The sequence below is a fragment of the Scylla paramamosain genome, chromosome 13, assembly GCF_035594125.1.
Source record: "Scylla paramamosain isolate STU-SP2022 chromosome 13, ASM3559412v1, whole genome shotgun sequence".
Lineage (NCBI taxonomy): Eukaryota > Metazoa > Arthropoda > Malacostraca > Decapoda > Portunidae > Scylla > Scylla paramamosain.
Genome location: NC_087163.1, coordinates 1,656,576 through 1,670,497, shown reverse-complemented (window position 1 = coordinate 1,670,497; position 13,922 = coordinate 1,656,576).

The following is a 13,922-nucleotide window of genomic DNA, read 5'->3' as shown; positions in this document are numbered from 1 at the left end:
AGTGACAGATTAACAATATTTCTACATTATAAACAGGGGAAACACTCTTAACGACTCGGATAATCATCTCTTTGGCTTTTACGAACAATAGTGGTGAGAGCAGAACGTTTCAGAAAACATCCCTGTACGTATGTAGTGATGCAGAGTTCCGTTCATGAGGGCCTGAGGTAGCGACGCCGAGGTGGCAACACTGGCACACTGGCACACTGCCCCGCCGCCTCACCCACATGCTAATCGCTTCCGGCCCGCTGATTACCGAGAAATTGAAGAGACACAAAGTAAGTTATTTCTTCTGCAGCATAATGGCGCGGCGGAGGAGGAGGAGGGTAAAGAGAAGGAGGATGAAGATGAGGAGGAGGAAGAGGGTATGGAGGAAGAGAAACGGGATAAGGAGGAAAAAGAAAGTAAGAAAGAGACAGAGGAAGAAAACGATGACGAGGAAGACTATTACTAGGAAGAGGAGGAAGAGGAGGAGGAGGAGGAGGAGGAGGAGGAGGGGGAGAAGGAGGGCATGGAGGAGGATAAATGAGGTAAGGAAGAGGAGAAATGAGGTAAGGAGGAGGAGGAAGAAGGCAAGAAAGAGAACGATGATGATGAAAAGGAAGACTATCACTAGGAGAAGGAAGAGAAGTAGGAAAAGGAGGAGGAGGAGGGGGAGGAGGAGGAGGAGGAAAAAGATGGAGGAGGAGCAGGAAAAGAAAGAGGAAGAGGAGGCATGGAAATAAATAGGGAAAACACAATGCAGCATGGAAAAACCGTCCTTAAGTTTTGCATATGAAAGGAAAACGTGACAAATTTATCTACTTTATGCCCGACATCCTGGAAGAGGGCGCAGAATAAAGTAGAAATAAAGTAAGCAGGAGGAGGAGGAGGAGGAGGAGGAGGAGGAGGAGGAGGAGGAGGAGGAGGAGACGATCTTGTGCGTGGCTTTGTTGGTCTTTGGTTGCATAATCCACACTGAGATTCATTGTCTTGTAAATTTTCTTCTTTGGAGTGTTTTTGCTTCCTGCCTCATTACTCGTTCTCTCTCTCTCTCTCTCTCTCTCTCTCTCTCTCTCTCTCTCTCTCTCTCTCTCTCTCTCTCTCTCTCTCTCTCTCTCTCTCTCTAGTCGGCTAGCTATTGATTAAAATCCTTTTTCTCAATCTTGCATTCTCTCTCTCTCTCTCTCTCTCTCTCTCTCTCTCTCTCTCTCTCTCTCTCTCTCTCTCTCTCTCTCTCTCTCTCCCCTTCATTCTTTTTTCTTGCAGATTTGCATTTCTTTTTTCAAACTGCAGGATTTTAGCTGCTTTTTCTCCTCCTCCTCCTCCTCCTCCTCCTCCTCCTCCTCCTCGTCCCCTCTCCCTCTTCCTCCCGCGTTCTTATCTCTACTTTTTCTTTTCCTTCGCATGACCTTCTCTTCCTATTTTCATCAGAAAGTTTATTCCTTCGTCTTTTACACAAGATTTCTGTTTGTTTTCCTTTATTTAACTCTCTCTCTCTCTCTCTCTCTCTCTCTCTCTCTCTCTCTCTCTCTCTCTCTCTCTCTCTCTCTCTCTCTCTCTCACAATATTTAATTCTTTCTTCTCCTTTCATTTTTGTCTTCCTCTTTTTCTCTCACGCCAGTTCATTTCCTCATCACCATCTAACCACCACCACCACCACCACTACTACTACTACTGCCTCCTCCTCCTCCTCCTCCTCCTCCTCCTCCTCCTTCATTACTCTCAGCACGCCGCTTCGTTTAATTTCTTATCGCATTGTCTTTTTTCAGCTTCGTTTCCTTCAATTCCGTCCACTTTCTGTCTCTTTTTCTACCTGTCTGTCTGTCTATGCGCTCAACCCCTCCCCCTCTCTCTCTCTCTCTCTCTCTCTCTCTCTCTCTCTCTCTCTCTCTCTCTCTCTGGTATTCCCACAGGAGGTATCGGAAAGAAGCCAATATCTGTCTGTAGGGGCGCAACGGATGGCCGGGGCGGGGCGAGGGTCGGGGCGGAGGGCGGGCAGGAGATGCACGGCTTAAGAAATGAATAGATGAAGGGACAGAGGAAGGGACGGCAAATGGATGGAGAGATGAATGGCGCTGTAGGTGGAGGAGGGTGAAGGAATGAAGGACTGGAATGGCGGGCAGGGGAGAGAGCTGGAGTGGATGGCATGAAGGAGCGGAGAAGGACCGAAGGAAGGGAATGATGAAAGGAGAGGTGGAGTAGGAATGGTGTGTGGGGAGAAGTCTTCCTTTTTACTATCGTACTGTTTTGCTTTATATTACATAGCGTCGGACAATCAGGGTTTCTGTTTCATCTTCCTTTGTGTTCCCGTGCGAGTGGATGAGATTTGGAGGGTGAAGTGTGGAGGAGTGTGGAGAAAGGTGGGAGGAGTATGCAGAAGGAAGGGGAGGTGTGAGGAACGATAAAAGGTGTGGAGGAAGATGGAAAGAGTGATGAAATGATGTGGAGTAGATGCGTATAAGTGCATATAAGTGTTTCTTCTCTACATTCTCACCCTTTTGTCCACATTCGTAACGCGAAAGTTAACCAGTATCTGTATTCTTCCATCCTTTTCTCTGGTAAACTCATGAACCCTCTACCTGTTTTTTTTTTTTTTTTTTTTTTGCCTTTTTTTTTTTTCCTACGACTTGAACTGTTGAAAAAAGAAAAAAAAAATAGGAACATCAAGACTTCACCAAAACTAAAGTGGCTTAATTCCTTCGACTCTTTCCTGACCCTTTGGAAGCAGTGATTTGAGCACGCTTCTTTCTTTCTTTCTTTCTTTTTCTTTGGTGTGTGACGCAGTGGTGGTGAACAGTCTCCTTGACCAAAAATAATAATAACAATAATCAGGGAGCAGTGAGCACAGAACCAGGCAGGGGAGGTCAAGAATGAGAGGCGGGAGAGCTGCTTTGACCACCTGCCAAGTGTTTACAGGAAAGATCAGCTCTCGAACTCCACTCCGCACTCTCCTCGTTCCGCCTCTCGAAAACTAACATGGCCTGCGTTGAAATTCCCCCTTTGGTCTTTATTTTCCAAGCGGCTTTTAGTGTTGTTTTATCCATTAACTCATTTTTCTGCCCCACGCTCGCTCGGCTTCCTTTCATGTATAAAAATAGGTAAACATAAGAATAGTGACACACACGGGAGGCTTTTTACACCCTCCACCCAAGCCTCTTACCTCCCCCGCGCCCTCACACCCTTGTCATGTTCCTCACTAGCGCCACTTCTCTCTATTGTCCTCGCCCCCTCCTCGCCTTCAGCGCCTGCCACTCCTCTCACATTTTAGAGTGAGGAGGGTCAGCTTAGGTTAGGGTTAGGTAAGTTTAGATAAGCTGGGATAAGGTTTGTTAAGTTTGGCTAGGTCAGGATGGTTAGGTTACGTTAAGATAGGTTAGTTTAGGTTAGGTTAGGTTAGGTTAGGTTACGCTATAAGAGGGGTTGGTAGATTAGTCAGTCAGGTTAGTTTAGGTTAAGCTAAGAAGAGGTTCATTAGGTTAGGTTAAACTATAATAAGGTTTGTTAGGTTAGGTCGAATTATATTAGCTAACAAAATTAACCTTGACCTAACCTATTCTAATCTCGCTTACCACAAAAATAACTGGGATGGCCGATTTTCGTGTTAGGTCAGGTTAGCTTACATTATGTTATCTACAATATGCCCTGTTAGTTTAGGTTACACTACATCAGATAACATGGCGCAACCAATAATAGCTGGGATGACTAATCCACGAAATCCCAATAACATTCCCTTCACCATATTCCCCTGGCGCCCTTCTTGAGGAATGAATGACCCTCGTGTCCCATCCCTTGTCCCCTCTCATTACCACAGGGCTGCCGTGGTCCTCCGCCTCGCCTTGCCTTCCTCCCCTACTTTCACGGCCTCGTAATGTCCACCCACGCGACTAACGATACGGCCTCCTCGCCACACACTCGTCTCTGCACCACCGAGCCCACAACAGCTGCAGTGTATGGTGGGTCTCGCCTCGCCCTGACACCCTCATTGCTCACCGCGGCCGAACGTAAGACCATATTTGAAACATTTCTGCGCCGCACCTCCATTAAATTCACAAAGCTCTACTAGTTGAAGTTACGGAGTTTTTTTACTTCTTTTATGGTTTTCGTGATGGATTAATGAGATTTCTAGATTAATAACAGGAGAAACACTCTTGAGAACCCGGTTAATCATCTCTGTGGCCTTTGAGAATAGTCTTTTCTGAATACTGACCTTACTGGCAAGAAAATACGTCGACTAAATTTTTGTAAGTCATTGACCTCCTTTCCTCGCGACTCCGTGATCACAACAAGACGTTTTCTTTTCTCTCGACGTCTCTCGCTTTCTCTCAAGTTTTGCGTCACCTCAGCAAGCGGAGCGAGAACAGTACGTGCCTCGTTTCTCCTGCTATTTTCTCAATGCCACCTCTCTCTCTCTCTCTCTCTCTCTCTCTCTCTCTCTCTCTCTCTCTCTCTCTCTCTCTCTCTCTCTCTCTCTCCAAACTCCTCCTTTCATCTTCTTTCATGCTTCGTCTCTCATTTATTTCTTATTGTTTCTTTATCCCCCCGTGCTCTCCTCGTTCCCTCGCTTCACGCCACCCACACGCCCCTCTCCCTCTTCCTCTCCATCTTCAATGCTCCCTTCTCTCCTTTTCCTTTCAAGAACATTCTCATACTTCTTCTATTCATAAAATAGTAAAGCAGTTACTGTTATTCTTTGTCGTGTGTGTGTGTGTGTGTGTGTGTGTGTGTGTGTGTGTGTGTGTGTGTGTGTGTGTGTGTGTGTGTGTGTGTGTGTGTGTGTGTGTGTGCTGAAGTGCCTCCATGTCTTAATACTTTCACCTTAGGGCAACACGCGATGACTTCTCTTCTCTTCTTCAGATATTGATTCGCGCCGCTGTGGGGAAAGGAAAAGTCTCTCTCTCTCTCTCTCTCTCTCTCTCTCTCTCTCTCTCTCTCTCTCTCTCTCTCTCTCTCTCTCTCTCTCTCTCGTCCCTTTTCAGCTTAATCCCGAACACTTTCAGGGAAAGGACGGAGGGAGAAGAGGAAGTAAGGAGGTAGGAAGAAAAGGGAACGGGAAAGGACGAGGGAAGGAAAGGGGCTTAGTGTGGAGTTGGGGGAAGGGAGAGATGGAAGGACAAAGAGAAATGGGAAGAAGGGATGAAGAGGCAGGAGTGATGGGGAGCAGACGTGGAAGAGAGAGAGAGAGAGAGAGAGAGAGAGAGAGAGAGAGAGAGAGAGAGAGAGAGAGAGAGAGAGAGAGAGAGAGAGAGAGAGAGAGAGAGAATAAGAAAAATATTGGAGACTTTACTATATATTGCTGACACTTTTCTTATTTCTTGTATGTTTCGTGTGTTTTATTCGAGTTTCTCTCTCTCTCTCTCTCTCTCTCTCTCTCTCTCTCTCTCTCTCTCTCTCTCTCTCCCTCTCTCTCTCTCTCTCTCTCTCTCTCTCTCATCCAGCAAGACAAAGGTGTAACGTTTGTATCATTCCATCTAATACGATTTCACAGTGTGTGTGTGTGTGTGTGTGTGTGTGTGTGTGTGTGTGTGTGTGTGTGTGTGTGTGTGTGTGTGTGTGTGTGTGTGTGTGTGTGTCAACAGGAGCACGCATCAGGCCAACGGAGGTGCTGACACATACTCCTCTCGGCCGCGCTCAGCAGGCCGCGGCATGACTGGAGTGGCGGCTAACGAGGGAATAGGGGAAGAAGGAAGGGCGAGCGCAACATCCCGGGCTGCGGCGGTAACTGCAGCACCCATCAGGCAGGGACCCCGAGACCGAAACATTAGAGGCTGTGTCCTGCTCCCGGAATGCAGCGCTGCGTGAGAGGAAGGGCGGCTGTAAGAACCCCAGCTAAGCGTCACGGGGCGGCGGGATGTGTGCAGTGGTGTGGAGGGCTGGCGCTTGGAAGGAAAGGGTATCGAGATGAGTGTGGGAAGGAATTCACGAGAACATGGGTGTTATTCACTTCATTTCACTCCTCACTTAACGAACGAATCAATGTTTTAATAAGTATCAGGTCTATTCTCTCTGTCTGTCTGTCTGTCTGTCTGTCTGTCTGTCTGTCTGTCTGTCTTAGTGTTGTTTCGTAATGATGAAGCCGTATTTTGGTATCATTTGGGTCATTCTTCCCAGTAATTTACTGCTTACTAAGCCGACATAACAAGAATCTTTGCTTTTCACAATGATAAAGCCTTATTTTGGCATTTAAAGTATCCAACTCGAAGCGATCAATACCCTTTTGAATGTAAACAGAGTATTAAGAATTCAAATTCTATCAAGAACTATAAGTAGAAAACTACGATCTGAGGGGCAGAGCGGGACAGGTGGCTTGTGTGATATACAGCCCAACACTGACACGAGACACGAGACGAACTCAAACTGACAACCACCTCCAGAGAAATCATTTACCTTCAATTTCAGCTCACACCATCTCCCTCTTTTCTATATTCCAAGGTGCGGCCTGTGCCATCTACCGCCCCTTCCATCTGTCTCTGTGTGTCTGATGCCATCCCTTAGCGCGCCCATCCGCCGCGCCGCCCAGCCTCCCTCCGTGATTTATACCTGTCGCAGCCGATATTCCCCACGGCTATCCCCTCGAGGGAAGAAGGCCGAGGCAACGAGGGAATGTTCTCTGCCGGGAACATAACCCCACATATACCTGCCCGGCGAGGCGAGGCGGCAGGGGGCTGGAGGCAGAGATGGAGTGGGACTGAAAGGGGTGGGAGAAGCTAGGGGGAATAGGAAGAGGGAGGGAAGGAAAAAAAAGGTAAATGGAGGTGAGGTAAGGTGAGAGGAGGGATTAGGAGGTAAAAGGAAGGTAGGGAGGAAAAGAGAGTTAAGGGGGACAAGAGAAAGGAGAGGGAGTAGGCAGGGGTGAGGCAGGTTAGGGTAAAGAAGATGGGACAGGAAGTGGCTGGTGGAGGGCCGTGCAGCGGGAGACGGCGGGGGCAGGACGGGGGAAGGAAGGAGGATAAAGGAAGAAAGGAGGAGAAGGCGGAGTGGTTATATAAATCCAGGAGAGCAGCGGACCCAACACCTGCGACTGACTGGCTTATGAGCGAACGTGCCTTGAGAGAACGCGACCACGACAGTTGACGGCGCGCGGCACCAAACCCGGGCGTGAGGCGTTGGGAGAAGGACGAGGGGCGGAGAGCGGGGCGAGGACTGAGCTGCGTGCCTCGTATGTTCAGGACTTGCTGTCTCGTTTCACCTTCACCGCCTCCTCCTTCTTCCTTCTGTTTCCTTCTTTACCTCTTAAATAATGTGCTCTCAGGTGTTTTCTCGCTTATAGTTCTGTTTGTTTGTTTGTTTGTTTGTTCGTTCTCTCTCTCTCTCTCGCTCTCTCTCTCTCTCTCTCTCTGACCCAAAGACCCACAGCACAACACCACAGCCTCACAGCCTTACCACCACAGCCGCACACCACAACATCACAGCCGCACGCCCCACCACTGCCCTACAACCTACAACTCACCACACTACAGTCTCACAACACCACAACCTCGCAACATCACAGCGTCATCCAACACACACACACCCTCCACCACACCACACCACACCGCAGCGAGAAAAGAGAACGCAAAAATCTCACAACAGGCCAAAAATCTCCCCAGTTTACCATCTTGAGGCGAAGCGAAGCGATCCCTGCAAAAGATGAGCTCAGGGTCTTGAAATAAGCAGATTATCAGGGGAAATAATGGAAGCTGGGATACCCTAATGTGCCTTGCCTCCCTGCTGGTGGTCCTCGCCTCGCTGGGGCCGCCTTATCCCCGCCACGCCGCGCAGGGGAAATAAATAAAGGTGTAAATGTATCAACACGGAAAACCTTTCACCCAAAAAAGAAAGTAAAAAATCCCTCGAGGTGCGGCCATTGTGGCGAAAAGAACTCACTCACTGAGACCTCCACTGACACGAGAGAGAGAGAGAGAGAGAGAGAGAGAGAGAGAGAGAGAGAGAGAGAGAGAGAGAGAGAGAGAGAGAGAGAGAGAGAGAGAGAGAGAGACGGAGCAGAGAAAATCATACAAACAGAAAGACAGACAGAGAATGACAGACTGAGAGATAGACAAAAATGAACAGACAAAGACGAACACACACACACACACACACACACACACACACACACACACACACACACACACACACACAACCAGTCATCCCGGCACTGAGACAGAGAAATTATATACAAAACAAATTGCATTCCACAATAATCCCGGCCGTCATCCATTATTGCCTTCCATTTTTGTGAGGCTTCAATATCCCCGGTGTAGTACAATCGTCCTGCACGGCCTGCGCCCACCTGTGCCCGGCCTGCTCACTTCATTAAAGGTACGGTGTTAGTGTTCCACCGCCGGGCACTGACGGGAGGGGCTCTACGGGGGAGGGTGGAATGGGAGGGAGGGGGCGTTTGTGTGTGTGTGTGTTGCTGTTTGTTGATGTTATTGTTATTGTTATCATAGTTATCGTTGTTGTTGTTGTTGTTGTTGTTGTTGTTGTTGTTGTTGTTGTTGTTGTTGTTGTTGTTGGTCGTGGTGGTGGTGGTGGTGGTGTTGTAGCTGTTGTTATTATTATTAGTAATTATTATTGTTATTATTATTATTATTATTATTATTATTATTATTATTATTATTATTATTAATATTATTATTATTATTATTATTATTATCATCATCATCATCATTATTGTTCTTGTTATCATTATCATTAGGAACATTATCAGCATTATTATCAACATTATTAACTTCTTTTACTACTACTACTACTACTACTACTACTACTACTACTACTACTACCACTACTACTACTACTACTATTACTACCACCACCACCACTACTACTACTACTACTACTACTACTACTACTACTACTACTACTACTACTACTACTACTACTACTGCTGCTGATGCTGCTGCTGCTGCTGCTGCAGCTGCTGTCATCACTAGAGCAGCCAGCGCGTCACTCTGCAAACTGTTGCACTGAATCACGTTAACATTCATTTGAAGTGCTGTCATTTCATTTTTGCAAGGCGTTGTCAGTTATTTCATCTAAAAATTAACTTTTTTTGAGCTTTTTTTTATTGTGTGTGTGTGTGTGTGTGTGTGTGTGTGTGTGTGTGTGTGTGTGTGTGTGTGTGTGTGTGTGTGTGTGTGTGTGTGTGTGTGTGTGTGTGTGCGTGTGTGTGTGTGTCGTCACCAGGTGTCAGCACGGCCCTCAGCTCACCAGTCCCCGCACAGCTCACTCGGCGTCGCACCTCCACGCCTTGCCGCCAGGCGTAATGTATTCACAGCAGTGATCACCGACACTCTAATTACTTGAAGAATTAATATTCATACAGGTATTAATTCCTGAGTTATTACAACGATGATGAAATATAAGCAGTGACTCCATCACGCCGGGTGTGTGGAGCCAGCAGACGCCGGGCTGGGCTGATGCACCGCAGCGGTTGGCGGCACCAGCACCTGCGTAGCCTGCGCTAACAACATTAAAATATAAGAAAATAAGAGAAGTTGCAAGAAGCCGTCAAGTCTACGCGTGACAGTCACTGTATGGAACAAACATACCTATTTCCACCTCTCATTCTCATTTATTTAACCTCTCTTGATTCTCTCCTCTCGACAGACTTAAGTCAAAGAAAGTAAGGAGACTGTAGAGTTTATCGATGGTTAATATAGTCACCGCATGCCAAACTGATCCTGAGGCCACGCCCCTGCCACCTGCCTGCTGAAGTGGTGACGGAGGCAGGGGCGTGACCTGTGGATCTGCTTAGCCTGCAGTGAGCTGGACAAAGAAAGAAACAAGGAAAATTACATGGCAGCAAGGGGGAGGCGTTCACATACGAAGAGAACCATGAGAAGAGCGGCGGGCAGCGAGGGATGCAGCAGCAGGTGTGACGACAGAGAGAATGAAAGGGAGCTGATAAGGCGAGCACGCTTGTCTACTGTCGCTTCGTTAGTGAAATCCCAACACGCATGAGAGATTCACTCCATACACGCGCGGGTCACGTCATTCAGTGTGTAGAAGGAAACTGAAAGAGAAAAGAACTGACGGAAATTATTCAGAACATCCAAAATTTATGGCAGTCAGTTTATCATTTTTTTTTTTTTTTAAGATGAGATTTCCAACCAGTAGCAGACGGACCACGAACATTCAGTGTGGAAGTAAGTTGAGAGTTGTCTAAGACGGGGAGCAGTTGTCTAAAGGAAGAGTGGGCAGAGAGTATGTGCAGGAGAGGAAGAGATCGCATAGGTCATGAAAACATTTGAAAGCTCATCTCCATTGTTGCAAATTAATCATAATCTAACCTTAGGTACAAAAAAAAAAAGAATGCTACTTCAATATTACCCAAGACTTAAGTTCTGAAGCGCTGAGGGCAACGAGCGTCTCCAAAAACTTATACTGTTGGGGAAGCAGAGTGAGGCGGTGTACGGCATCTCCCGGTGAGTTATTCACCTAATTCCTGGTGAGCTGAGCGGCTGGCCTGACAAATGGCGGTGAAAATTATAGGATAAAGTAATCGCCGGAAGAATGGATAGGACACTGAGTTGGATTAGGAAGATCATCGATGAAAAATAGGAGGAGGAGGAGGAGGAGGAGGAGGAGGAGGAGGAGGAGGAGGAGGAGGAGGAGGAGGAGGAAGAGGAGGAGGGGGAAGGAGTAGGAGGAGATGTGGCAGAAAGGAAGAATTATTACTGATCCTAGTCATCAGAGAGAGAGAGAGAGAGAGAGAGAGAGAGAGAGAGAGAGAGAGAGAGAGAGAGAGAGAGAGAGAGAGAGAGAGAGAGAGAGAGACGCAATTTATGTGGCTAAAAATTTGGTGTGGTCTCAGAGGATCGTAACTCTAAACCCTTAATTAAGTTTGGGCATCGAGTGGCGCCCTGACACATCATACGTGGCGGGCGTGGGCGTGGCGTGGCGTGGGCGTGGCGAAGTGCGGGCGTGGTGAGGGAGAGGCGAGGGTGTAGAATGTAATGCCTGTGTTGATGGAGGCCACACTAAAAAGTAAAGATTATTTCACTTGATTCTTAGAAATTCATCAGTTTTTTTACGTAAGAGTTGCGAGAAATGTTTGTCAAATTGATTGTCTGTCTGTCTGTCTGTTTGTCGGTTTTTCTTTGTTTGTTAGTTAGTTTGTGTTTGTGTCATTATTATTTTCTGTTTGTATATCTATTTTTTTTCTATCTACTTAATTAACTGTTTGCTTGTTTGTCTGTTTTAGCTACTGTCTATATGTTTGTTTACCAGGTTGGTTAAATGGTGATTGATTTTCTGTTTGTCTGTCTTTCTGTCTGTCAATATGTGTCTTCCTGTCTGTCTGTCTGTCTCTATCTGTACTTTGCTTATGTCAACACATCCATCATCAAAACTGTCACTGTTTTGTTCCCGTGTCTGTTAATCTGCTTGTCTACCTGTCTGTCTGTCTGTCTGTCTGTCTGTCTAATACTCTATCACAGCAAGTAAGGGACGTGTCTTCTCCTCCTTCTCCTCCTCCTCCTCCTCCTACTCTCATCTTCCCCGCATTGTCATAATCATCACCATTTCCTCCATCACTACCCCCCATCATCTTTACGAATATCATCATAGTCATCATCCTTATCACCATCACCATCATTACCGGTACCTTTGTCATTTCCATCATTTACATCACCACTGCCTTCATCTTTATTAGCACTTTCCTCCTCACTTTCATCACACCCATCATCCTAACACCGAATATTTTCACAGCACGTAAAAGTCCAAAATCACATGTACCGTTATTTCCAACAGTCAGACGAGGAACAAATCACCAATCACAAAACAAAACAACTCCTTTAGAAGCCACCTAGATAAGTAGTATTTCCAGCCACCAGACGAGAAATCAGTCATTAATCACTTCAACATTCACGTCACGGCGGCGCGTCAGTCAGCTCTCCCCTTCCCATCCATCACGCAGCGTCACCCTCACACCGCCACCAGCCGAGCCTTGTCTGCCGTCACCAGGACACCAAGAAGGAGGTGCTCTGATTTCTCTCCTCGCTGCATGATTTCTCAGTAAGGGCGGTGAGTCTGTCAGCAGTGAAGTGAGTGAGTGACTGATTGACTGATTGAGGAAGGGAAAATAAGAAACGAGAGGAAGGAAGGAGCAAAGATTTCTCAGTAAGGGGCAGTAGGTCTGTCAGTAATGGAGTGAGTGAATGATTGCCTGACTGAAAGACTGACTGATTGACGAAGAGGAAATAAGGAAGGTGCAGTAGAGGAAGGAAAGAGCAGGGACCTCTCAGTAAAGGGAGTCGTGTCTGTCAGTAATGGAGTGAGCGACTGAATGACTGATTGACTGAACGAAAGAAAGAAAAAGGCTTACAAAAATATGAAAACATCAGAGAAGCTGCATGAAACCAGCAGGACAACACGTGGCAGTCTCTATAATACATTCTACACACTTATGCCCACCTATTGTATCATACCTATCAAATTTGTCATTCCCTTAAAACTCCCTGCTGACAACACTAACAACCTAATTACTGAGTCTATTCCAGTCATCAGCTACACTATTTCTCCCGTTGTCCTTTCCAAATCCAACTTGATCAAACTTAAGCCCTAACGACTAACCTCATCTCACCTACATCACCCTTGTTACATCCACTTGCTAATGCCACTTATGTAAATACCCCCATTACATCCTCCCTTAATCTCTGCGTCTCTTACAAATCTAAACTCTGAAGATTTAAGTAACCTAGCATGTCTGTTTCCTCCTCACCTCTTTTCTCTTTTAGATCCTCCTTCCTCCAATGTCTACTGTAGCAATCTTTCTCTTCTTCTTCCTCTTCCTCCTCCTCCCCCTTCCTCCTCTTCCTCCTCCTCCCCCTCTTTCTCTTCCTCCTCCTCCTCATTCAGTCTGGAACACCACTTCAACCTCTTCCACCCTGTCTCTTAAGTGGAACTCTTCCTTATGTACGGTTGTGTTTTGTGAGAGAGAGAGAGAGAGAGAGAGAGAGAGAGAGAGAGAGAGAGAGAGAGAGAGAGAGAGAGAGAGAGAGAGAGAGAGAGCATAAAACACCCACAAGCAAAGAAGAAAAGGTAAATAACAAATCTGGAATAAAAAATAAAATAAAATAAAAACATCGGTCGAAGAAAGATGCGGAAGGGAAAACACACACACACACACACACACACACACACACACACACACACACACACACACACACACACACACACACACACACACACACACATGTACAGAAAAAAACATATAGGAAAAAATACAGCAGGTGAAGTGCCTCGGGGCTGTGGCTGCGTGAGGCGCCTGAGGAAAACGAGAAAGAAAAAAAGAAAAGGATGAAAAAAACACTTGGAACAGGATTGAGAGAGAGAGAGAGAGAGAGAGAGAATGTCTAACTCCCTCTCTCAACTTTTAACTCCCCGTTCCGTTTTCTATTCATTGTTTTCGTCTCCCACTTCCAGTTTTTCAGTCGGGCAATCCCTCACTTACTTGACTTCGTTTTCTTCTTATCAAAACTTTCTCAATTGTCTGAGTTTTTTTTGGCTCCCTTTATCTCTGGAGGATCTCTCTCTCTCTCTCTCTCTCTCTCTCTCTCTCTCTCTCTCTCTCTCTCTCTCTCTCTCTCTCTCTCTCATGTTCCAATATTTCTTACGTCTTATGAGGTAAGATAAAAAAAAAGATAACTAAAAAATCAATAGTCTTTCCAGTGTTATAAAAAGACGAGAAGGCGATAACACACTGCCCATCAATATCGGGTTTCTGCGTAGATAAGAGAAGGCGTGTATGGAAATGCCAAGAATTGTTGAAAAATATATCCCTTTGTCCAGTAAGTTATTGTTGATCGATAAGAAGATCTGAAAGGAAAGATATTTATTTTTTGCACGAGTGAAAATGAATGCTTCAGAAAGTTATAAGTGTGATTAAAATGACAGATTTGCTCAGTACGTGAATATAAATATCAGGGAACATTGAAATTAGATAAAAAAAAAAGTTG